Below are 25,066 nucleotides of genomic sequence, written 5' to 3' on the forward strand. Positions count from 1 at the left end.
AATAAACCCACACACATACAGACACTTGATTTTTGACAAAGAAGCCAAAACTATATAATGAAAAAAAGAAAGCATCTTCTTTTTTTTGCATGCAGAAGAATACAAATTGATCCATATTTATCACACTGCACAAAACTCAAGTCCAAATGGATAAAAAGACCTCAAAATAAAACCAGATACACTAAATCTGCTAGAGGGAAAAAGTGTATAAGAGAACTGAACTCACTGGCACAGGAGACAACTTTCTGAACAGAACACCAGCAGCTCAGGCATTAAAATCAACAATTAATAAATGAGACCTCATGAAATTGAAAAGCTTCTGCAAGTACACTGCCAATAGGACAAAACGGCAGCCTACAGAATGGGAAAAAAATCTTTACCAACCCTACATCTGACAGAGGGCTAATATCCAAAATATATAAAGAACCTAAGAAATTAAATATCAACAAACCAAATAACCCAGTTAAAAATGGGGTACAGAGCTAAACAGAGAATTCTCAACAGAGGACTCTTAAATGGCCAAGAAGCACTTAAAGAAATGTTCAATGCCCTTAGTCATCAGGGAAATGCAAATCAAAATGACTCAGAGATTCTGTCTTACACCAGTCAGAATGCTAAGATAAAAAACTCAAATGAGAGCATGTGCTGGCGATGTTATGAAAAAAAGGAGAACACTCCTCCACTGCTCATAGGAGTGCAAATTTGTACAACCACTATGGAAATCAATCTGGTGATTTCTCAGAAAATGGGAAAGATCTACCTATAGATTCAGCTACAACTTTCCTGGGCATAACCCAAAAGATGCTCCACCATACCACAAAGACACTTGCTCAACTATGGTTATAGCAGATTTGTAATCACCAGAAACTGAAAACAACCTAGATATTCCTCAACCAAAAAAAAAAATGGATAAAGAAAATGTGGTACATTTACACGATGGAAATACTAATCAGCTATTAAAAAAAAAGATATAATGCAATTTGTATGCAGATGGATAGAGCTAGAAAAGATCATCCTGAGTAAGGTAATACAGACCCAGAAAGACGCACATGGTGTGTACTCACTTATATGTAGACATTAGCCAGAAAGTACCAGATAACCATGTTACAATCCTTGGACCCAAAGAAGCCAAGGATGGCCCAAGAGAGGATGTTTGAATCTCTCTCAGAAGAGGAACTAAAATCGACATCTGAAGTAGATGGAAGGAGGGAATTGGGTGAAAGAGGGGGTGGAGATGGTAACTGGGTTGGAGACAAAATGTGAGGGGGGGCTGAGGAGACAGAAGGAAAATTGGTGGGGGCATTTCTGGGACAGGGGAGGCTCTTGGAACCTATAAGGGCGACCCTAGCTGAGAATCCTAGCAGCAGTGGAGCATACAGAACTTGAAGTCACCACCTCCTGTAGCCAGGTGGGACTTCCAGTGGAGAGATAAGGACACCAACCCACCCATAAAACCTTTGACTCAAAATTTGTCTGGTCTACAAAAAGTGTAGGGATAAAGATGAAGCAGAGATCGAAGGAATGGAGAACTAATCACTGGCCCAGCTGAGACCCACCCCATGGGAGAAATCCAGCTCAAGACACTATTAATGATTCTCTTCTATGCTTGCAGACAGGGACCTACTATAACTGTCTTCGGAGAGGCTTCATCCAGCAGCTGATGGCATCAGATGCAGAGACCCAGGGCCAAGCATCATGCTGAACTTGAGGAAATTTGTGGAAGAGTAGGAGGAAGGATTGAAGAAGTTGGAGGGGTCAAGGACAGCACAGAAAGACCTACAGAGTAAGCTAATTGGGTCCATGGGGGCACACAGAGATTGAGCCATCAACCAAAGAGAATGCATGGGATGAACCTACACCCCCTACACATATGTAGCAGATGTGCAGCTTGGTCGTGAGGGTCCCCTAAAAATGGGAGTAAGGACTGTGTCTGACTCTGTTATCTACCCCTGGATCCCTTTCAAGCCTCAGTGAAAGAGGATGCACTTAATCCTGCAACTTGAGGTGCCAGTGTGGGTTGGTACCCCTTGGGAGCCTCCCCTTCTCTGAGAAGAAAGAGAGTGGGGAATGGGGGAGAGGTGCTTGAGGGTGGGACTGGAAGAAAAGGATGGAGGTGGCTGGAATCAGGCTGTGAAGTGATTTAAAAAGAAAAGAAAAGAAAGGGAAAGGAGAGGAAAGAAAAGAAAAAGAAAAGAAAAGAAAAGAAAAGAAAAAAGAAAAGAAAGAAAAGTTGGCCCCAAGAAGTTGACCATACTCTAGGGGAAGGCCACATATCCAGGGATACGTAAGCAGTAGAAATTAGACTTCATGGTTGGGTGAAAATAAGGTCACAAAGTTTCGGGGGTAAGAAAGTGGAGCTAAGGAGCTGAGAGGATGAAAATAAACAAAACACCTTACAAAACTCTCAAAGACCTTAAAAGCAAATCTTAAACTAGGGCTAAGAAAAAAAAAATGGTTCAGCATGAAATGGAGCATGTGCCAAACCAGACAACCTTAGTTCAATGCCCAGGGCCTACATTGTAGAGGATTAAGAGTTCCGTATGTTGTCCTCTGACTTTCCAACATCTGTGTATATGTCGCACACATATGCGCGCGTGTGTGCGCACACACACACACACACAAATACAAAAAAAAAAAAGTCTAAAACTTATTTTAGTAGTATTTTACCCAAAGGTTGATAATTTTAGGATCCTGGATCCACTACCAAAATTTTAGCAAAAACAAAAACTAAAAGTAGCTACAATTACAAATTACCACATGGTGTAATTAAAACCATCTGAGGTATTTGAGGACAGCAGGTACAATATCTTGTTATGTGGAGTCAGAGACTGCTCTGCCAAATAAGAGCAAGGTAGAATCTGAACATATGGTGGTTTAAAGAAATCAGAAAATGTATTATGTTCAATTTATACAAAATATTGGAAGTATAAATGTTTAGAGAAAATATATTTAAAATGTTTCAAGCAACCACCTACCGCTCCTGGTATATGTTTAGATAAGTTTTGCCTAGCTGATATATTTAAATAGCTTTATCGTCTATAAACTATATTTTAATAGTCATTCTCAAATATTAAGTTTTCCTAGATGATTGGATAATCTTTGACATAGCATTTGCAATATATTTTAGTTGGGATATTCAAAGCACATTTGAGTATTACTCCCAAGCTCTTGACTATTAAAAATGTGCAATGGATAGTTTTTTATATTTCATTTCTTTGTCACAGGGACTGAACTCAGAGGCTTGCACTTCCTATGTAAACATTTCACCATTGCGTATGCTCCAACCCTTCCCTCTCCTCGCCTACTTTTTTCCTTTTTGTTCTTTCAGACATGTGCTATGTAGCCCACACTGGACTCAACCCACAGTAAATCCTCCTGCTTCCGCCGCTTTTGTGCTTGAATTAGAGGCATGAACCACAAAATCCAGCTTCTATTTTGTTTACTACCATTGTTGTTTTACTTGCCCTAATTAGGAGGTGCAATGTGGTAAACTGATACATTTATCAGTGTGTAAAAAATCAAAACAAAGGCAGCGTGGCTGTGATGGAAGTTGGCTGAGGCCACTGGCACCAGCTGCCGGACTGCAAGGCAGCTCTGAGGAGCCTGAGAGATGCTTGGAGACTCTAAGCGGAGACATGGCAGTGGAGGAGGAGGGTATGGGAGCATGATGGGGGAGCAGTTGCAGCAAAGAACAAGGTATTTAGGAATAAGCTCTGTCCTCAGCCCTCAGGCCTGCCAGCAGCATGGTGTTGCTGGAGCCGCCCCTGCCATGCAGGAAGATGTCGAGCTTGTGGCAAGCACAACTGTTGTGCCTAGTGAGCCTCGGGGCGGCTAACATTAAAGGCAGAGAGGTGTGGGATGGGAACAGTCTCAACGGTGCTTCAGAAATAAGAAACCATGAACCAGACCAATGACTCATAGCGATGAGTTATATATGTGTGTGACAGAGACACACTGCAGTCTGCAATGCCACTATGAGGAACAAATATGCAATGGAGAGTTGGGAAAATGGAGGGACTCGGTGGTTGGTGAATGTGCCACGAAGAAAGGCAGAACTAGGGACAGATGGAAACATGTGGAAGGTGTAAATGGCCTGCAGTATGTGTTTACTACCAAAGGCCATGTGAATGTCCATGGTCTGTGCTGCTACTGAAGCTCCGTCATGTCCATGGGCCAGGGTGCCCTCCTAAGCCATGTTGATGTCTGTAGCCTGGGCTGTGATGGTGTCTGAGGCCCATGATGTGGCAGAGAGCTGTTTTGATGTCCAGAGTCTGTACCTCCATGGAAGATGATCCTGAGGTCATACGGCTGTACGTCAAGGAAGCTTCTTCTGCAGTGGTATCAATGAGAGACATAGAAGGCTTGTGTGGCAACCCTTCCTCCTTCCCCGACAAAGAAAAGAAAGAAAGGAAGGAAAAGAAAGAAAGGAAGGAAGGAAGGAAAGAAAGAAAGAAAGAAAGAAAGAAAGAAAGAAAGAAAGAAAGAAAAGAAAAGAAAAGAGAAAGTTTTGACAGGAAGCCATTGAAGAGAACTCTTGTGACTCTTGTGATAGGGAGCTGGGCACAATGGCACACACCTGTGTTCCCAGCACACAGAGAGGCAGAGGCAGGCGGGCTTATCTCTGTGAGTTCCAGGCCAGCCTACTCAACAAATCAAGTCCAGGACAGCTAAGGCTACACAGAGAAACTATCTGGAAAAACAAAACAAAACAAAAATTGTGATGAGGATGCTAAAGTCTAGCTCTTCACAGGTGATGGCTTCTGGAAGTGGTGGGGATGGGGAGGAAAGTGGTAGGGGTGAGGAAGGACTCAGTTTTCTTTAAGAGGCTGGCCACTGAGAGTTTATGGGCAACATAAATTGAACTTGTGGTTTTTCTTCTCTTGTTATTATTATTATTATTATTATTATTATTATTATTATTAGGGTTTTTTTGGTGGGGAAGAGGTCACACAGGGGAGGTCAGACATGGAAGAAACAGGAAGTGAGCATGATTGGGGTGTGTTATGTGAAATTCCCAAGTAATCAATAAAAATATGAGAATCAAATAAAGGTGGTTAGCATTTCCATTTCCTTGAACAATTTTTAAATTTCCAGTAACACACAGTGACTGTGTGTATTTGCAGGATAGAAAATGATATTTAATACATGAGTAATATGTGATCTGATCATATCAGTATGGAGATCAGAGGGCAACTCTCAGGAATCAGTTACCTCCTGCCACCTTGTGAGATCTTGGAGTTGAACTCTGGCTGTGTGCAAGTATGTGTAACTGCTGATCCATCTCAGCAGTCCCTTCTTGGTGCTTTCATGGTTCTCCTTCTTACATAAACTCAAAATTTGGTATTTTTATTGGTTTCTCACATATGTTTTAGACCTTATAAACATTTGAGTCCATATCCTTTACCAATTCAGACCAAGAAAAAGAAAGAAGGAAAAGAAAGGAAGAAAGAAAGAAAGAAAGAAAGAAAGAAAGAAAGAAAGAAAGAAAGAAAGAAAAGAAAAGAAAGAATCACTATTTTAAGTGGTGATTAATATTTACTATTGATGTATCTTTTGGTAATGCTGCTGTTAATCCTAAACAGCTGTATAACCAAATCATCACATAGAGACTGGGTTTATTTAGTTAACCTAGAACACAATGCTGGGCAATAGTTACTCCCTCTTAAACCTCCAAGCCCTCATAGTTTCCTAACATTTAGATTTTACCCATTATATTTGCTTTTTGTGAAATCTTAGGCCTGGTTCATTCTCCACATAGTTCCAAAATCTCTTCCTCCTCTCTCTTCCTCGCCATATCTCCTCCCACTCATTTCCTGTCCTCTGGCTCCTCCCATTGCTCAATAGTATGGCTACTTGCTTTATTTTGGCCTGTTTACACAAAGTTGAGACAGGATGCTTAGAATAAATATCACAATGCAATATCTGGATTGAAACCAGAGGTGGGGGGAGAAATCAGCATTTAAACAAACAAGGGTAAGGTGTATACATTTCAAAAGAACATTATACCAACAGAGCACATTCAAACCAAGGTTGGATAAATCTGACCACCTTACTTTTTAAAGTTCAGAGCATTAGAATTATTCTGAACACCAGGAGTGGATCTTTAAATGATAACACTGACAAATCAGTGTTTTATCTCCTTATCATTACCCTATGCTGAGGCGTTGCTTTATATAGCTATTCAAAATAGGTTCTTTATGCAATTTTTATTGATTAGATTTGGTGTTTTTTTATGAAAATTTTGTACTTGTGTAGAATGCATTCTCTTTACTCTCATCCCCTCCTCCCTTTAGCTCACTCTAGGCCAGTAGTTCTCAACCTGTGGGTCAAGACCAATTTGGCAAAACTCTACCTCCAAAAACATTTACTTTATGATTCATAACAGCAGAAAAAGTACTGTTATGAAGTAGCAGAAAAAAATAATGTTATGCTTTGGGGTCACCACAACCAGAATAGCTATATAAAAGGTCTGCAGATTTAGGAAGGTAGAGAAAACCACTGTCATCTCTCACCCCGACCTAAAAATCACTTTCCTACTTCATGCCATTTGTTGTTGCTTTTTGTTTTGTTTTGCTCTCTCTCTCTCTCTCTCTCTCCCTCTCTCTCTCTCTCTCTCTCTGTGTGTGTGTGTGTGTGTGTGTGTGTGTCCACAAATATTATTTAAAACACTGAAACACTGTTGTGGGCACAGATTTGGAGCTATCCATTGGAGTCTTGTGTACTCACCATCAAGATGATCTATTTTGTGCTACAGAATAGATCAGTTAGACACTTGAATATTGTCCGCTGATCATCACCTCTGCATTTCTTTGATTGGGACTCCCAACCACTCTTTAAGAGGATTTCTGTGTGAGTAGATGTGAAGTGGGGAGTGGCTGGAGCTATGCATGTGTCCGCCCATATTCCAAAGTAGACTGGAGACCAATGTCAGGTCCATCCTCTCAATGAACCTAGAGATCACTCATTCGACAAGACTGTTCGGCTAATGAATTCCAGGAGCCATCTGTCTTCCCACTGCCAGCATGAGATTATCAATCCAAACTCATTCTGGCTTTCACCTTGGCGATAGAACTCCAAAAATCAGGCCCTCATGTTTATGCAACAATCACTTTATCAAATGAGCCATTTTCCCAGGCCCTCATTTGGGGATCCACCCCAACCCAGGAAGGTTTTAAAGTTCTCTCTGACTCACACAATTTTCTCCTTTTCTATATTTGTCTTGTTGGTTTCTAACATGTATGTTGTATATGTTACATGTGAGCCCTTCTGCTTTATAAATTCTGTTCTTGTTAAAGAACTGCATCCAAGTCAAGGTTACATAAGTGTTGATCACTTTCTCTTTTTAACTTACATTCATTATAATTGTTCTGAACACTAAATACAGACCCTCTGCCAATAACAGTAGCAAATTTTGGCACTTACCTATTTGTCTTGGAGCATGTAGCTTAAAATACTTTCTAACAGGAACCTTCTATACCACTGACAGTTTATCAAGTGATCATTGTATTTAAGACACATAGCTTATGAATTATTCATCATGGCTGATGGCTGAAGTTCAAAGGAGTTAATTAACAAAGCTAGCAGTGGAAAAGTCAGCAATCAAAGCTGATCATTTGACAGTTCACTGGGTGAATAGTACAACTCAATAAACTCAGAATATTGGACAAGTCACTAACCTGTGAGAGGTCCAGCCATGAAACAGGCCCACTTGCCTGCCAGTGAATCCTACTTCTGAGTCTGGGATCTACTCTCTGTGCAAATTAGGCAGTTTTCTTAATCTCTCAACACCCCTTTTTCCTCGAATGTAGAATGAATGTGGTGGTATCCCACACCACAGGGTTTCTGTCAGGCTTATGTGAGCTGTTGTTGTATATTTTGAGGAAAGGTTTGGAATATGAAAAGTACCATAAAATTGTTTTTTTTTTTCAGTTAGTAAGTATAAATTTATGAGAACGTTTCCTGACAGCAAGTACTTCACAAATATAAGCATTATCTCTAGTCACTTCCTACATCAGAGCTGCTGTCTTCTCCGGAGTACAGACCACAGATCTTGCCATGGATCAGGTTCAAAGAAAATGTGTCAGGGAGTTCCTTCAGCATCCTTCTTTTTCTGGCAGATTTCTTGTGGAAAAATTACAGACAAAAAGGAAAGAAAGAAAGAAAGAAAGAAAGAAAGAAAGAAAGAAAGAAAGAAAGAAAGAAAGGAAGGAAGGAAGGAAGGAAGGAAGGAAGGAAGGAAGGAAGGAAGGAAGGAAGGAAGGAAGGAAGGAAGGAAGGATAATGGTGGGAAAAATCATTTGATTGGACAAACAAATGCACAACTGTTTGAGAAGCACATGTCGGTTAGTTTGAGGAGCATATGTCAAGAGCACCGTGTGTCATCATCTGCTTCCTTGAGTCTCCTCCCTGATTCTGCCCACATCTACAAGCAATGTTCATTATCTTTTTTTTCCCAAATCCCAATAAAACAGCTTTAAGTTAAGGATGGACAGCATGGGGCAGGATGGTAATCCCCCGGTTAAACTGAAGACTAAAAGAAATAACTTATTTTTTTCTGATCGGCTTCAAATCCCAACACGCGTGTTTCATTTTAATGTCTTTGTATCGAGCTAGCAAAAACGGTTTACAGTCCTCCCAATATTCTAAGTCTGCTTTTAGCCTGGAGCCACTACCTTCTACCATATTAGCTCATGTATTTTAAGAGACTATTATGGTCTTGGCTACCTGCCAAATAGCACACTAGTCACTGGCAAACCCCAAGTGTACCATATAGCATTTGTCTCGTGGACAACTTTTCCTCTAAATTCAGGTTCTTCTCATTTATTGTTTTCTAGTTTTCTCCATAAAAACCTTCATTCAATTATCACATGTTGCTGTGGTGGGACTAAAGCCATCTATCACGTGGGTGGCATTCCCAGACCCCGTCTTTCAGGGCTCAGAGTAAGAGAAACAGTGACTGGGATGACTCATCTCCTATTCTGAAGTCCACAGTCTACAATTCCACATTGTGATTTGAAATTCATACAGAATCGATAAAAACTTTCAAAACACAAGAGAGCAACCAATAAATTTACCAAAGGTTCGAAGGAAAAAGTTGGTACGTCAACAAGATGCAAACAAAGTAATATTCATCTCCAGTTTGGGCCTGGGTAACTCTGGGTCTGGATATGGCCGACGATTGTCAGAATGAAAATGTTTATGTGGGATATTCCACAATGTTGGGAATTTGTCTTTAAAATACACACATATCTATACAAATCTATGAGCTGAACTTGGCACACTGATTACCTGTGCTCTCTAAGATAAAGCAGCATACTATAACCTGAACAGCCATTAAAAAAAAAAAAGACAGTGCAGGTTTGGAATCCAGCTATGGAAAGCTTGTCACCTTTAGGATATTATTCTTTGCAGAGTAGGAAATAGGTAAATCTAGACCTGTTGTTGGCAGAGGGATGAAATGAAGTAACTATAGTAATGGGAGGAGAGGAGGGAATGGGGTTGTGATTGAGAAGCAATGTGAACAAATAAATAAATTCATCAAAAAAAATAAAAATAAATAAAATTTTAAAAAGAAATTTGAATTTGGAGCTATAGTTACAGATATAGTTCAGTGGTTAAGAGCACACACTGCTCTTGCAGAAGATCCGGGTTTGGTTCCCAGTACCGACACGAAAGCTCTCAATGTTCTGCTTCCAGAACATCCAATGCTGTCTTCTGGACTCTGTAAGCAACAGGCCTGCGTGTGGTATACATACATACACGTAGGCAAAATGGTCATATACATGAAACATTTTCGAATAAATCATGTTCTAAGAGAACACTGGATTTAACAGCAGTAAACTGGATTGGAGTGTTGCATTGAGAGGAATTTAATTCCTTTGTAGGTTGTACCGATTGCCCAAAAGGAATATGATATAGGGTGACAGAGGACACCAGGACAAAGATACTAGCTCGGTGTAAGTACACATAGAATTTGTAACACAGTACTCATGCTAACACATTCTTCATACTGTAATGCAATTTCATATAAAACGTCATATATTGGAACATGGTCTAGCCTCTAGAGATTAGATGAAATTAGAATTTGGCTGTTGAGATTCTAACCTCGGGTCTCCTTCTTAAGTGTGCAACATCTGGAAATTAACCAGATACTTTTACAATTGTCGTATCTTAAAACAGCGCCAGCATGTTCCACTACAGATGCACACAAACATATGTGTATATGTACATATAGTGTATGTTTATATGCCCTTTAGGCTAATGTAAACACTTTATTCCTCAGCAGAAAAAAAAAAAAAAAGGTGGAGCAAAAGTTGCAAGTGTTGAACTATGCAAAACACCACCTTTAGGCATTGTGATAGCTAATTTTCCTCTTGTTTGTGTAACATTTCCACACTGCCAATTCCACTTCCTCTCTCCACTTGTTCCATTAAAGGGTAGAATCTTAACTCACATAGAGTTAAGTGTGTCACATGTTTGCAATGTTTGAAGAAAGGATTTTCACTAACTCTTGGTGACAATTATTTCTCTTTATTGTACTTAGAAGCACTTGCTCATGGCTAACTGTTAGCTGCTCTGTAGGTAAGAAGAAATATCAATATGTACATTTTTCTGTTAAATATACATGTGCACACACATAAACACAAACCAGAGGATGTTATGTTTAAAGTGTGACTACACTGTTCTAAATGCCGATGCGGTAGTCTGAATAATAATGACCCACAGGCTTATGCTTTTGAGTGCTTAGTCATCAAGAAGAATTAGGAGGTGTGACTTTGCTGGAGTAAGAATGACCTTGTTGGAGGAAGTGTGTCACTGGGGGTGGGCTTTGAGGTTTCAGAAGCCCAGGCCAGTCCCCGTGTCTCTCTCTTCCTACTGCCTTCAGTTATGAATGTAGAACTCTCTGTTACTTCTGCAGTACCATGTCTATCTGCCTGCTGCCTTGCTTCCTGCCAGGGCGACAATGTGCTAAGCCTGCGAAACTGTAAGCCAGCCCCAATTAAATGAGTTCTCTCATAAGAGTTGCCTTGATCGTGGTGTCCCTTCACAGCAAAAGAACACTGACTAAGACAACTGACATCTTTTTTTCCACTTAATTGTAGCTTAGTAGCAAGTAGAGTATGTATTAATAATTACTATTTAAATTTTTATTTTGTAAAAAATACACTTTGCCATCTAAGTTATCTTTCCTAAGATATTTGGAAGAAAAGATATGTAAGTAAGAGAAGAAGACAGAAGTCTTCATTATCTTCCCTAGCTCTGCAGTTGTCCTTTAAAGTATTTGAGTCTCCTCTCTCCATAGAACCTGAAGCCAATACGTGGGATCTTGGCTGCTCCTTAGCAACCAGTGTTAATAATATTCACTTCTGGAGAGTGAAACCGTGTGAGCTTTTTCACTGAAATTAAAAATGATATCTAAATCTAAGAAGAAGCAAAGCAGATGGGGCAGTAAGATCCCAACTTGCCACTATATCATCATAGAGACAATTCTAAAAAATCTTAATAACAGATGTTCTAATCAGTGATCTTAACCAGAGGTCATTATGGCTCCAGTAAAAAAATCTTAATAACAGATGTTCTAATCAGTGATCTTAACCAGAGGTCATTATGGCTCCAGTAAGTCTATGATTTGATTCAAGAGGATAAAGTGACATCAGGAGGTTGAATAAAGTTGATCAAATAATTTGTTGAAGTTTCCACACGGATCTTAGTTATAGTGCTTTACCTATGAGAGCTAAGGCACCTGCCCCAAAACACAGCAGTTGTTCTGACACTGTTACTGTTGAGTTTCCTGGACAGGAACCAACCAGCTAAGCAGTAAACAGGTTGAGCTGCTTACTCAGCCACTCCTGGTCCAAATAAACTTGCTACATCCTTCATGAAACCCGATTCGTCTTGGCATCAATATGTGAGATGCCTCTTATCTCCCAGTGTGCCACACCAACTTTGCTGATACTGGCATTTATGCTGAAATTGGCATCTTCTTTGTAGCTCAGTTAAATTAGCTATATCACCTTCAAAATTTATGTCTTGAAATTCTAATTGCAATAATCAGAACAGCAGAGAAAGCCTTCCCACTTTAACATCATCCAGGGTTTCCGATTGTACAACGTCTGTTATTTTTATTGAAACTCTTAGTCTTAAATCTGTAAAATACAATTCATTTTTAGGTGCTATTTTTTTTTATACCTGGAGTGCAAGATATTCGGGGAAATAAGTATTGTAATTGTTACTGAAACATGGCTATATCACCTTCAAATTGTTTACTTTTACAAGTTATTTTCCTTTTGTCTCAGTAAGGTGGATGCCCTGGGGACACAAAGCACTCAGTACTGCTGAGTAGTACCCAGTATTCTACTCAACAGTACTGAGCTTATTAACAATGTGACCAGCACTGCATTGACCAGGAGCAATGAAAGGAATAATAGGGGACATCAATTGTAACAATTAAATGACTGTGGTTATCAGGACACATCATTTTGATTATGTGAGAGAGGGGCAGAAGTCAATGTTCAGTGTTGACTTCAATCAACTTTACCTTTTGAAACAGGAACATATCACTAGAGCCTGGGTCTCACCAGATTGGTGAGCCCCAGAGATCTGCCCACCTCAGACACTGCAGTACTGAGAGGACAGGCATACGTGCCACACCCGCTTTTTTATGTGGGCACTGGAGATTCAGAGCGGGGTCTCCTGTTTGACCAGCAAGCACTTTATAGACTGAACCGTCTCCCCAAGCCCCCTAATTTTGCTTTTGAGAATGAGGTATTTGTGTCTTCCAAAAATTAAGAGTACGTTTTGGGGACAAAATAAAATACAGAATTAGCATCAATGTACCCATTTTCCTGAGAAGTATAGACATACAAATGATAGATTGATGGAGCATGAGCCCAAAGTCCAATACCACAGTCCTGTGGATGAAGAGGAGTCACTATGAGACCGTCTTTGTAGATACACGTGGCACTTCCCTCATTTATCATCCATCAACCTAAAGGCAAGGGATCTTTCAAATCCAGGGACACATTCTTTTCAGGCACTAGATGTCACTGTTCTACTTAAGCAAAAAAGCGGTTAGTCATTCTGAATCACATTGCATTTACCTAATCAGATTCACCTGTGCGCAGACCTTAGCCAACTCAACTTGCTTCACAGGCTTTCAAAACAAAGCAAAAGGGATTTAGAACAAAAGTAGTTGAAAGAAAAACTAGCTTCATGTTTCTTTGGGCATATTCTCAGTATTTTTGTAACAAGTAAACTAAAACTTAAACTGATTCAATATGAAAAATTATCTATAACATTAAGAGATAACACTTCTGCCATATAAGAAAATATATTGCTATTTTAAAATGTTAATTATTATTACTTATGACAATTTATTCACTTTGTATCCTGGCTGTAGCCCCCTCCCTAGTCTCCTCCTTACCCCACCCTCCCTTCCTCTTTTTCTCCCCCTACGCCCCTCCCCTAGTCCACTGATAGGGGAGGACTTCCTCCAATTCTATCAGGTCTCATGAGGACTGGCTGCATTGTCTTCCTCTGTGGCCTGGTAAGGCTGCTCCCCCTCAGGGGGAAGTGATCAAAGAGCCAGCCACTGAGTTCATGTCAGAGACAGTCCCTGTTCCCCTTACTAGGGAACGTACTTTGAGAATGAGTTTATGGGCTACATCTGAGCAGGGGTTTTAGGTCCTATCCGCCAGGTTTTCCAGCTGTGTTATGTCCATATGTCTAGTGAAAGTATCTCCAGAGAACATATTTAAAAGCTTGGAATGTAGCTAAAGTGGTAGAGTACTATATATATAATTTCCAGAGAGGAGGTCAGGAGGAGAGAAGAAACAGGTTTAATCAATTAGTAAGAAAGCAGGTTTAATCAATTAGATGTTCTTGGGCCTTTGAATCTTAAATGAAGGGTGTAGGGTGCCTGAAATTTTCTTTCAATAGAGGAGGGGTGCTATACCGATACCAAAAAAATTGTTCTTGGGAGTGAATTGCACCCTGGGCTTTCTGCTACTGGTTGTTCTAGAAGCACTATGATTCCTGAGTGTTTAGGAGCCTGACTTTCCAGCTTTGTATTAGATCCATGAACCTCCCATCCCTAAGCCATTACAACCCCAACACACACACACACACACACACACACACACACACACAAAGGAGGGGAGAAAGAAGGGAGAGAGAGAGAGAGAAAGTAAATATTCTTTACCATGTAGAAGCCACAACAAATTTCTGTTACAATCACAGCAAACAAAACATTAAGTACAAACCTTGCAAAAAAAAAAAAAAAAGTGACTAAAACAAATCATGCTGTATTGACTATTTACCTTGTCAAGTTCAGGCTTGGTAAAAGTCTAGAGTTTAAACGTATACAAAAGAAAACAAAATTGTTTTTTTCACGTACCTGGTTAGGAACAACCTCCATTCTGAAATCCAGCAGAGTGTTAACTATCTGAACTATCCTTTACTGTGAAGATTATTTAGACAATTTGGATACTCCCCATGGTGTTGCCTTGAGTGATTTGAAAAAGCAAAAGAGGAAGTGAAACTTTGTGAAAATAGAAAGGTACCCAAGTTTCCATAAAAACTACAGACATACATGCTGAAATTTTGAACCTGACAGAGGGCCCAAGAGCAGGAAATAAAAAACAGTTTAGGTTTCAGCTTCTTGCCTGAGTACTGAGGCGATGATATCATTCCAAGAGGCAGCCTGTTGTGGAGAAAGGTAAGGGAGTTTAGCTTCAGGCAATTCGGTTATTATAATAACTTATATAATTTATGAATTCACTAATTCTTGGTTTCCCACAAATCAGAATCGCTGCTTCTCTGGATGATTGTGAAGTAGCCTAAGCCAGAAGTGTCATTCCAATCTTCTTTCTGGTGTCTACTCACCCTCTCACCCCCATCCCCACCCCCAGAATCTGGTCTGCATGCCAGACAAATGATTGTCGTTAGTCCTTGACTCCTCGTTGTGGCGAAATGCATGGCATAGACAACCTAACGGGGCTTGGCTCACCCACTGAGGGCCTGGTTCATCACTAGGATGGTGCGGCAGTGAGAGCGACCCTAGCTGTGGTGGCAGGAGAGCGAGGCAGCTCTTCACACAGAGCTCAAAAAACAGAGAAGGATGAATGTGGATGCTCAGCTTGCTGGGTTTCCCTGCCCCCTTCGTTTTCAGTCCAGGACCCAAACAAATAGAATAATGCTATCTAAGATGGGTCTTCATGTCTTCATGTTAACCACTTGTGGAAACTCCATTACAGACACTAGTAGAGGTGTCTCCTGGATGGTTTAAAACCCAGTGAGCCTGACAGTGACGATCAACCATCACATTGAGAGTGGGTACCAAGAAGCATTTTCTTTGCTATAGACAACCACGGAAGTACAGACTTTGCAACATACAACCACAGAAGTAGCGACTTTCAAGCTTCAGAGAATCTTATTGATCTCACACGTTGGAAAGAAAAGCTAAGACAGAGTATTTTAGTGTCTCCTTGGTACACAGCTATTTAATAACTAGAAGAGAACATTCATTTAACAAGTGTTTGATTTCACACTTTGGAAGATCAGTATTTCATATTATTAAACAAGACATGACCTGAAAGTATAAGCTAATAAAGTGTTTGTGACATAATGACCCTTTCCCAGAATATTTGCATCTTAATTTGAATCATCATAAACAGATAAATACTGGGTGTTTTTTTTATATATAGAAGAATATGCCTAGATGCCCTTAAATAACATACAACAAATATCCTCCCATGTAGAGAGATGTACTTGTTAGATCTGCAGAGACCCCCGAAGGCACAAGTTTATAGAGTCATAGGTGTGTTCTTTTCTTTATACTGTTCTGGTACAAACAATTGAAACTATAGAAAAGTATAGCAGAAAATAAATCTTTTTTTAATTCAACAAGGAATAGCATTTGAATCATTGCTTTCTCTAGCTGATATCCTCTTTCTTGCTCTTATGATCCCTCGTGCCTCTCTGTCCCATATGAACATTTTACAAAAACGTAATTATAGTATGTGTTTGATTTGTGACCATTTACATATAGGCTTGACCAGTGAGAGATTTATGTGAAGTGAATATTCACATAATTAGAGAGGATATTCACATAATTCATATGAATGATATTCGTATTTTCTAAGTAAAGAATTTCTGGTACAGTACATTATTGTGTGTAAGCATTCGTCTTTGAAGGGAGGGAAACCCACTGAGTTTAGGTAAAAGGGGTATAACAATGTTAGTAAACACTAATTCCTCCTTCTGTCTGAAAAAAAGATCACTGTAGAAAATAAAAACCAAACAACCTGTGTAAAATGACAGTACTTTACATCAGAAGGTAAGACGCTCTTTCCTGTAACTACTGTCAGGGGGAGGAGGAGGAGAAGAGTATCAAAGAAGAATTTATTATACCACCTAGTCCTATTACACCATCCATATGAATGTAATATTAAATCTCTACAGTAGAGTAAAGTGAATAGTCTCATAAATGCGGGGTAATTTTATATCGTATGCACATATTAATGTAGCAGCATGGAGAGCAGAAAAGAGAAAGATGAAAGTCAAAGACATTAATACGTTTGACTTATCAACATAATGTGACAGAGTGTATGTAAGAACAAAACTTTCTTCAGTGTTGCCTTATTTTAAATCTTAGAGAAAAATTATGTAGTTTATGAGGCCAGGAACCATACTGCTTAATATACTGTTGTTATAGTTATTATATGTAATACCCCAATGTACCTCCAGTAGTTAAAATATCCACACAATAAAGAATCTTCTTATTAAATATCTGTGTGATGAATATATTAACTCTTACTTTACCTCATGAATAAAGAAGTGGCTCAGGTTATACTCTAGCATCTTTGTGTCTTTGACATTATTTTTGCTTAATTGTACATATATTAATAAACATACAATTAATATACTTACAGAGACTACGTTCTGCTATACATAATGGTATGTGCAAAGAAAAAATCTTGTTCCTTCCTACAAGGAACAGATTTTTCCAATTAATACATATGTCTGATGTGCTAACGTAAGGTTTTTTTTTTTTTTTTTTAAATAGTAAAACTATTTAGTTAGACAAAACCTGGCTTATAGCATGCGCTTAGCCAATTTCTCTTCTTGCTCCCAATTAACAGAACCTTAACCTCACGTTAGGAATACGTGACTGTTCTATCAGGTTGCTTAAGCTGGATAGCTTTAAATATATGTTAGAGAAACCCATCTAGGACTTCAAGGAAAATCTGTCTGAACTGTGTTAAATGACCCTCTAAATCTACAAAGGTGAATAACCTAAATCTACAAATCAAAAAGGCAAGATTAAAACCCTGGCTGACCTAAAGTGAAGGCACCCGTGGGAAGTTAAAGTGTGCAAACACGGAGAATGGAAGGTTATAAAGTAGATTCTTACCTAGTACTTCACTGTTATTTTTCCTGGCTAATTGGGGTGAGTCGACCGAAAATGAATTGGGATAAAGTGGCAAGGTTTCTTTATTCTTATTCACGACTCTAAGAGGAAAATTCCTAAGAAGTCATTGGTTGTATGTCATGTGTTTTCCAGCATATTACAGCTTTTTAAAGCCTATGGCTGTAAATTATTTCAGAATGCTCCTTATTCTCTACTGTTTCTCCCATCGTCAAATGAAATCTCTTTTTTACTTGTTTTTATTTGAACTTGTAGTCTCTTATACTACATTGGAAAAAAAAATAAACCTTGAACTTGTTTGGAGGTTCTAGCAGGGGAGTAAGGCTACTCCTATACCTTGACCTTGACCAAAGACTGGTCCTCTTCAACTGAACACAGCTTCTGGAGGGACATACATGGAACGGTGAGGGAGGAAGAGGACACCTCCCTGGCCAGCCAGGTGAGTCAAATCAACCCTGGCGATCAATGGGGTGACAGATGTCGTAGTCAGAGAGTGCTCACATCAGAGAGAAAAAAAAAATTCTGACCGTCCCAATGAAACCTGATAGGCTAGCATCAGAGAGTAGGAGTGGAGGACCTCCACTATCAGTGGACTAGGGGAGGGACACATCTAAGGGGAAAGAGGGGGGGAGGGTGGTACCTCATGAGGACGAGGGAGGGGTCTACAGCAGGGATACAAAGTGAATAAATTGTAATAAATAATTAAAATAAAGAAAAAAAATTTAAAAAGAAAGAAAAGCAAATAGATTGTCCCTTTTTAATCATTTATCAAAAAAGGACTAATGTTTCAGTAAAAAAAAATAATTTCTAAAGAACTACAGGAAGGAAGCTGAGGTTGAAGTTTCAAGTATAGTCCACAAAGAAAATACAACCATGGTGGAGAAGTTGATTAAATAATTGCAGTATGTATTTTTTTTTTTTGAGGCTACTTTCTGCAACACATAACGGTATGTGCAAAGAAAAATCTTGTTCTCTCCTACAAGGAACAGATTTTTCCAATTAATATATGTGTCTGATGTGCTAATGTAAGTTTGAGAGAAAACAGTAAAAACATTTCGTTGGACAAGACAAGGCTTACAGCATGCACTAAGTCAATTTCTCGCCTTGCTCCCAATTAACAGAACTTTAACCTCATGCGAGGAATATGCAACTGTTCCATCAGGTTGCTTGAGGTGGACACATGAGTGTCAGCACCATGTCATTCTTCAGAACCTGGGAAGCAGCAAGGTCAAACAGACTCTTAGCCAAAGCACAATATTGAAATTTCCTGAAAGTTCAAGACTAATCGTTAATTCATGAGTGAATGCTGAGGAATTCCGTATGTCCTACCACCAGACATATTTGTGTACCTATAGACATGAATATAGCTAAATAAGTGGGTTTGCTTTGTCAAATACTGCCTTACTTAAGGTCACTCTTGCTACGATGAAACACCGTGACCAAAGCAGCTTGAGGAGGAAAGGGTTTGTTTAGCTTCAGCCTCCACATCACTGCTCAAAGAAGGTTAATGCAGGAACCTGGAAGCAGGAGCTGGTGCAGAGCCCATGGAGGGGTGCTGCTTACTGGCTGGCTTCCCCATGGCTTGCTCAGCCTTCTTTCTTCGAGAACCCAGGACCTCCAGCCCAGGGATGGCACCACCCACCCTGGGCTGGGTCCTCCCCCATCGGTCACTAATTTTAAAAATGCCTGACAGCAGATCTTATAAAGGTATTTTCTCACCTGACGCTCCCTTCTCTCTGAGGACTCTAGTTTGTGTCGTGTAGACATAAAAACTAACCAGTACATATACCTTTTTTCAATGTTTTAATGTCTTGGGAATCCCAGTTTCCTGTCTGTTCTATCTCCTGGGAATGGAAGTTCAGTTAGGGACTCAGTGGAGCATAAGGAACACAATTCTGAGATTTTTTTTTTTTTCATTATGAACTACATGTATAGCTGTGATGATTATTCTTGATTTTCAACTTGAAGTTTAACTTGAAGGGATCTAGGAAAAACTCCCCTGGTAGGTCTGTGAGGAGGTTTCTATACTGTATTAATTAGGTGGGAAGAGTCACCCTAAATGCTGGTAGGGGGCACCATACAATGGGTGAATGAAAAGAATGTGAGCTACATAACTTCATTCATCTTTCTCTCTTTCTTGCCTATGGATTCGGTGTGACTATCTGCCTCACTCTCCTGATACCATAACTTCTATGCAGTGATGGATTATGATTTCAAACTGTGAACCAGAATAAAATTTTGCTCCTTTAATTTTTTTGTCAGGCATTTGACTACAGCAATAAAAAAGCAACTAATGAAATAATTCATAAATAAAGTTTCCTAATGAAATATAAAGCTACAATGAACAAATATCTCATTTTGGTGAAAGGGTTTGTGCTTCATTTGTAGTTATATTATAGTCATTCTTCCAACTCTACCAACAATACTGATTTCCTCTGATGGTTTCACAGTAACAATCAGCATAACAGAAAGTTGTTTTCCACACAAGCAACAATGGCATTTGTCAAGGAAGTAGCCAATCGCTGTCTAGTTTGACTTAAGGGCTATTCAACAGATAGTAACTTATACCTGGTGTGGTAAATCCAGCCAACTCCCTATGAATCCTAGAGGAAAGCCCACTTCCTGCCACTTTTCTCAACCAATATAATTCCTAACTAAATTCTAAATTCTTATCCTTATACCCTCAGATAAGTAGAGCTCCCCCTCCTCACCAAAGAAATTATTTTCATAGCCAACAGATACAGACATTCATTACTGGCCAAATGCAGAGAACCTACCATGTGATGCCCAACCCCAGTTGATCCATCTACAACAATCCTCCATACCTCAGGCTCAAGAAACATTACAGAAAAGCAGATAGAAAGATTGCAAAGGCCAGAGGACAAAGACATTGACTTCAAGACAGTGTCTTCCGTATATGACAGGGAAACTTCATTCGTAAAGTAGCATGTTTGCCTAACAAAAGCTGCACAGTTAAAACTAATCAACATGCCAGTGTGAATGGTGGAAACGTTACAAGGCCGCATCCAAAGAGTTACAGAAAAACAATGGCTGCTCAGGGAGAGACAATCAGTCTTCTCCTCCAGGCATAACACCACTGATAGGTTATCCAGTCCCAGTGGTCTGCCTAAAATGATCTAGCAACACTATACAGACGGACTAGTGAAATATATGTGTGTGTGTGTGTGTATGCAAATGCATATTACATATGTGTGTATATACACACACATATCACAAGGTTAATTAAAGAAAAGGCCATAGAGGTCATGAATTTAGTGTGGGAGGACACAGGAGGAGCTGGAAGGTGAATAAAGGTGAAAGTGAAATAAATACAATACTCATATATGAAATTCTCAAGGAAATAAAAGGACTCGTTACTTGGTCCAAATTGTTTCTTTCCAACTATTAGAATTACAACACTGACTTAAGTCTCTTGGTTACTACAAGATCCTACTTTAAAAACTCAGAAACCATTGCATAAATGCCCCACAACTTCTGTGGCACACAATGGAACACTACTCAGCAATTAAAAACAAGGAAATCATGAAATTTGCAGGCAAACAGATGGACTAGAAAAGATCACCTGAGATAACCCAGAATCATGGTATGTACTCACTTATAAGTGGATTTTAGCCATATAATATAGGATAAACATATTAAAATCTATAGTCTTAAAGAAGCTAAACAACCAGGAGGACCCTAGGGAAGAGGTTTAACCCTCACTCAGAAGGGCAAACAGAAGGAAAAGACATCTATCAACATCAGAAGTAGGAAAAGATAAGGAACAGGACAGAAGCCTTCACAAGGGGGCTCTAAAAGACTACCCGTCAGGGTATCAAAGCAAATGCTGAGACTCATAGGCAAACTTTGGGCAGAGTGTAGGGAATCTTATGGAAGAAGAGGGAGATAGAAAGCCCTGGAGGGGACAGGAGCTCCACAGAAAGACAGGCAGAGCCAAGTCGCCTGGTCCCAGAGACAGATACTCTAGCCGAGGACCATGCATAGAGAGGACGTAGACCCCCTTCTCTGGCTAGGGTCAGATAGAAGGGGAGGAAGTCCTCCCTTGTCAGTGGACTTGGGGAGAGGGGTAGGGGAAGAATAGGGAGAGTGGGTGGAATTGGGAATAGACTAGGGAAGAGGCTGCAGCCGGGATAAAAGGTGAATAAATTTTAACAATAAATGAATAAATAAATAAATATGAAAAAAAATCAGAAACCAGTGGCCAGGGATGTAGGAAGAAAGAAAATAGTGACAAAACCTCCTGGCAAAATTTCATCCCTGAATTCTTACAGAATGAGAGTTCTAACCTGCTTTATGAGAAATCCTACAAATTATCCAGTATGCACATTCACAGAGATGTTTAAATGTTTTATAAACATGTCAAACACATCAAAAATGCAAACTAATTCAACAAACTAATTAAATTCCACACTGAACTTTTATTGATATAAATTACTTGCACACAACTGGCAAAGATTTACTATGAAGGAAAATTTAGCAAAACAAAAGGTGTAGATTTGGGTGGGTTGGGAGATGGAGAGGATCCAGGAGTAGCTGGGGGAAAGGAAACCATGATCAGAATATATTGTATGGAAAAACCCATTTTCAATATACATTTAAGGAGAGGAGGTCCTTCTCTATCAGTGGACTAGGGGAGGGGTACAGGGGGAGAAGAGAGTGGGTGAGTTGGCCTGGGAGGAGATGAGGGAGGGGGATACAGCAGGATACAAAGAGAGTAAATTATAATAAATAATAAATAAAATAAACAATAAAAAAGAAAAGAACAAGTTGCCATATATTTTCAAGAAGAAAATTTGGAAACATATTCAGAAAATTTAAGACTATACCGGCTTTTGACCTAGTGGTTTAACTTCCAGAAATGGACTATAAAAGAATAATAAAACATTCAGATGAGTTATAGCCCCCAAATACTGAGAACTGAGTCTTAGGTGAGAAAATGTTTTATAGATGTAACCATTGGGACTGGGTTTTCTGTTGTGGTCATCATTTGTTTCAAAGAGAATTTTCCTTGATAAGGATAAAGTTAAACTTACACTTAACTGTGGGTATAAGTACAAATGTTTATAAATAGTTGTTATATATTAACTAATACTTGGAGTCATCACTCTTACATATGAAATAATAAAAATTGTCAAGTGCCTAAGTAAGTCAAGATATAATCATTTAATAGAATAAAAGTTGCCATTGAGAATGGTATATTTAGTCAGCATTTAACAGCATAAATTATTCACAATATGGTGATTACAATAACAGAAGAAGAATATAGATTTGTTTTTCAAACAGCTTTTAAGCACTTGGATAAGACGAATAACACCAGGCTTGATCGATGATTTGACATTTAAGAGCATTGGCCACTCCTACAGGAGACCCAGGTTCAGTTCCCAAAACCCACATGGCAGATCACAACTATCTGAAACTCCAGCTCCAGAGAACCCAACAGTCTCTCCTAGATTCTCACAGCGCCAGGCACACATGTGGCACGCTTACATACACGTACATGGAGATACTCCCACATACATAAAGTACATAGATCTTTAAAAGACGAGTACCACTGTCTCAGCGATGATCTGTGGGGCTTAGAATCTTGTGCAGCTATTATTTTCTGTGTATATCTGAAAATTCTGTAGGGTGAACACTTAAAAATAACTTATCATAGTCAAAACAAACAAGACCAGCACTCAAGAGCAAGTTAAGTAGCCACGTAATGTAACAGGACTGAAAACAATCCTCCAAGGCAGATTAAAGGGTGATCCTATTGAGAAATTCCAGTAATATGGAGGCTGAATCACCCATCTTCTGTAACCAGACAACTTCCAGTGGTTGGACTATGACAGCGATGTACTGGTAGGTTCTTCCTCCTGTTCCTGTGCTCCTGGAATAACAACTCACGAGACTCCTTAAGTATCATACAAATACTTAGGCCATATAGATAGGCTTCTTCTCTTCTCTGATTACTATATAACTTAATACACTAATCCACATTCGCCACATGGCTGGTTACCTTAGCTCAGGCACCATGCTTCCATACTTCCTCACATCTTGCCTGCTGAATCTCTCAAGACTGGCCCTATCCCAGAATCCTCTTTGCATACTGGATGCTCTACCTCCTATTTCCTGCCTAAGCATAGGTCATAGTTGTTTGGGTTTTGTTTGTTTGTTTGTTTGTTTTCTAATTGACAGGTGCTGCATCTACAAAATACACAAGAGATTCCCTCTACACACCAATCCAACCACAAAACCGTTGACCGAAAATCGATCCCACTTACAAGATGTGCTGGGGCAATGGAGACACAAAACTTGTGGGACTGACTGGTTAAACAGTTTGACTGGCTTAATTTGAGGTCTACACCATGAAAGAGGAAGCCCATGACCAACCTTGCCTGGATGACCAGGAACTGGAGCCTAAATAGCCCAGAGACCTCGGGTAAAAAAATAAATAAATCAATAAAATGATTTCTAATGATATCCTAGACTCATGTATCAGTGCCTAGTGTCAGGTGATAGGAAAAGATGCAGAGACACACAGCCAAACAGTAGGCAGCCTGCAGAGAGAAGATCTGTAAACTGAAGATCTCTCCTGGGTCCCCATAGCTCAGGGGACCCCAGGAAAGAGGAGGAAAAATTGTTAGAGCCAGCTGGATTGTGTATAGCAGGAGAACATGACTCACAGAGTCCTAATCAGGGCTTACAGGGGCTCACAGAGCCTTCATGGGTCTGTGCTAAGTCCTCTGCATACATGTTATGATTATCAGCCTGCCACTTTGTGGGGCTCCTAACAATGGGAGTGGGGGTGTCACTCTTTTGACTGCTACTCAGTCACTTTTCCTCCTACTGGGTTGCCTTACCCAACCTTGACATGAGGGTTTGTGCCTAGTCTTAACTGCATGCCTGTTTGTTTGATATCCCTGGGAGGCCTGCTCTTTTCTGAAGGGAAATGGAGAAGCAGTGGATCTCAGGGAGAGGGGAGGAATAGATTCTTTACCTCATTTAATGCCTCAAATAGTCTCATTTTCACTCTTGTTACAGTAGAAAGAGATAGGAAGTTCTGGGTTATACATCTATTTTGTTTCCCAAAGGACTTTGTTCTAATTGTCTGAGAATTTCATCCATGCATATAAAATGTTTTGATCACATCCACCTCACATTTCCTCCCTTCCAACTCCCTCTACCCACCACAACCACTTTTCCTTCCCAACTGCGTGTCAGGAGGTCAAGGAATCTTAGCCTAAAGAAACTGTGTACTTTGATCTATGTCCCGTTTCAATGAGTAGCGCTTTGTTCTCCCTCCAACACCTTGCATACTTCAGCCAGTCTGTTGCTTTCAGAAAACTTCTTTTATGGATAAAGAAGGGTACTAGAGTACAAATAGTATCTACCTAACATTTGTGGGTAACTGGTTATGGAATTGTTGGGACAGCAGTAGTGGCCAGAAAGAAGGGAACAAATGGAAACTCCAAGTTTTCCCTCTTATGGAAATAATTCTCAGGATAGAAATCTACTCAGCCGACTCATCAGAAAGTTTATTATTTTGCTCAATGTTTTTTATTTGGATAAATAAAAAAAATTACACAATGAACAGCAGTCATATTATAAACTCAAATGAGCTTTATGTGTAGA

The sequence above is a fragment of the Meriones unguiculatus genome, chromosome 15 (assembly GCF_030254825.1).
Source record: "Meriones unguiculatus strain TT.TT164.6M chromosome 15, Bangor_MerUng_6.1, whole genome shotgun sequence".
Lineage (NCBI taxonomy): Eukaryota > Metazoa > Chordata > Mammalia > Rodentia > Muridae > Meriones > Meriones unguiculatus.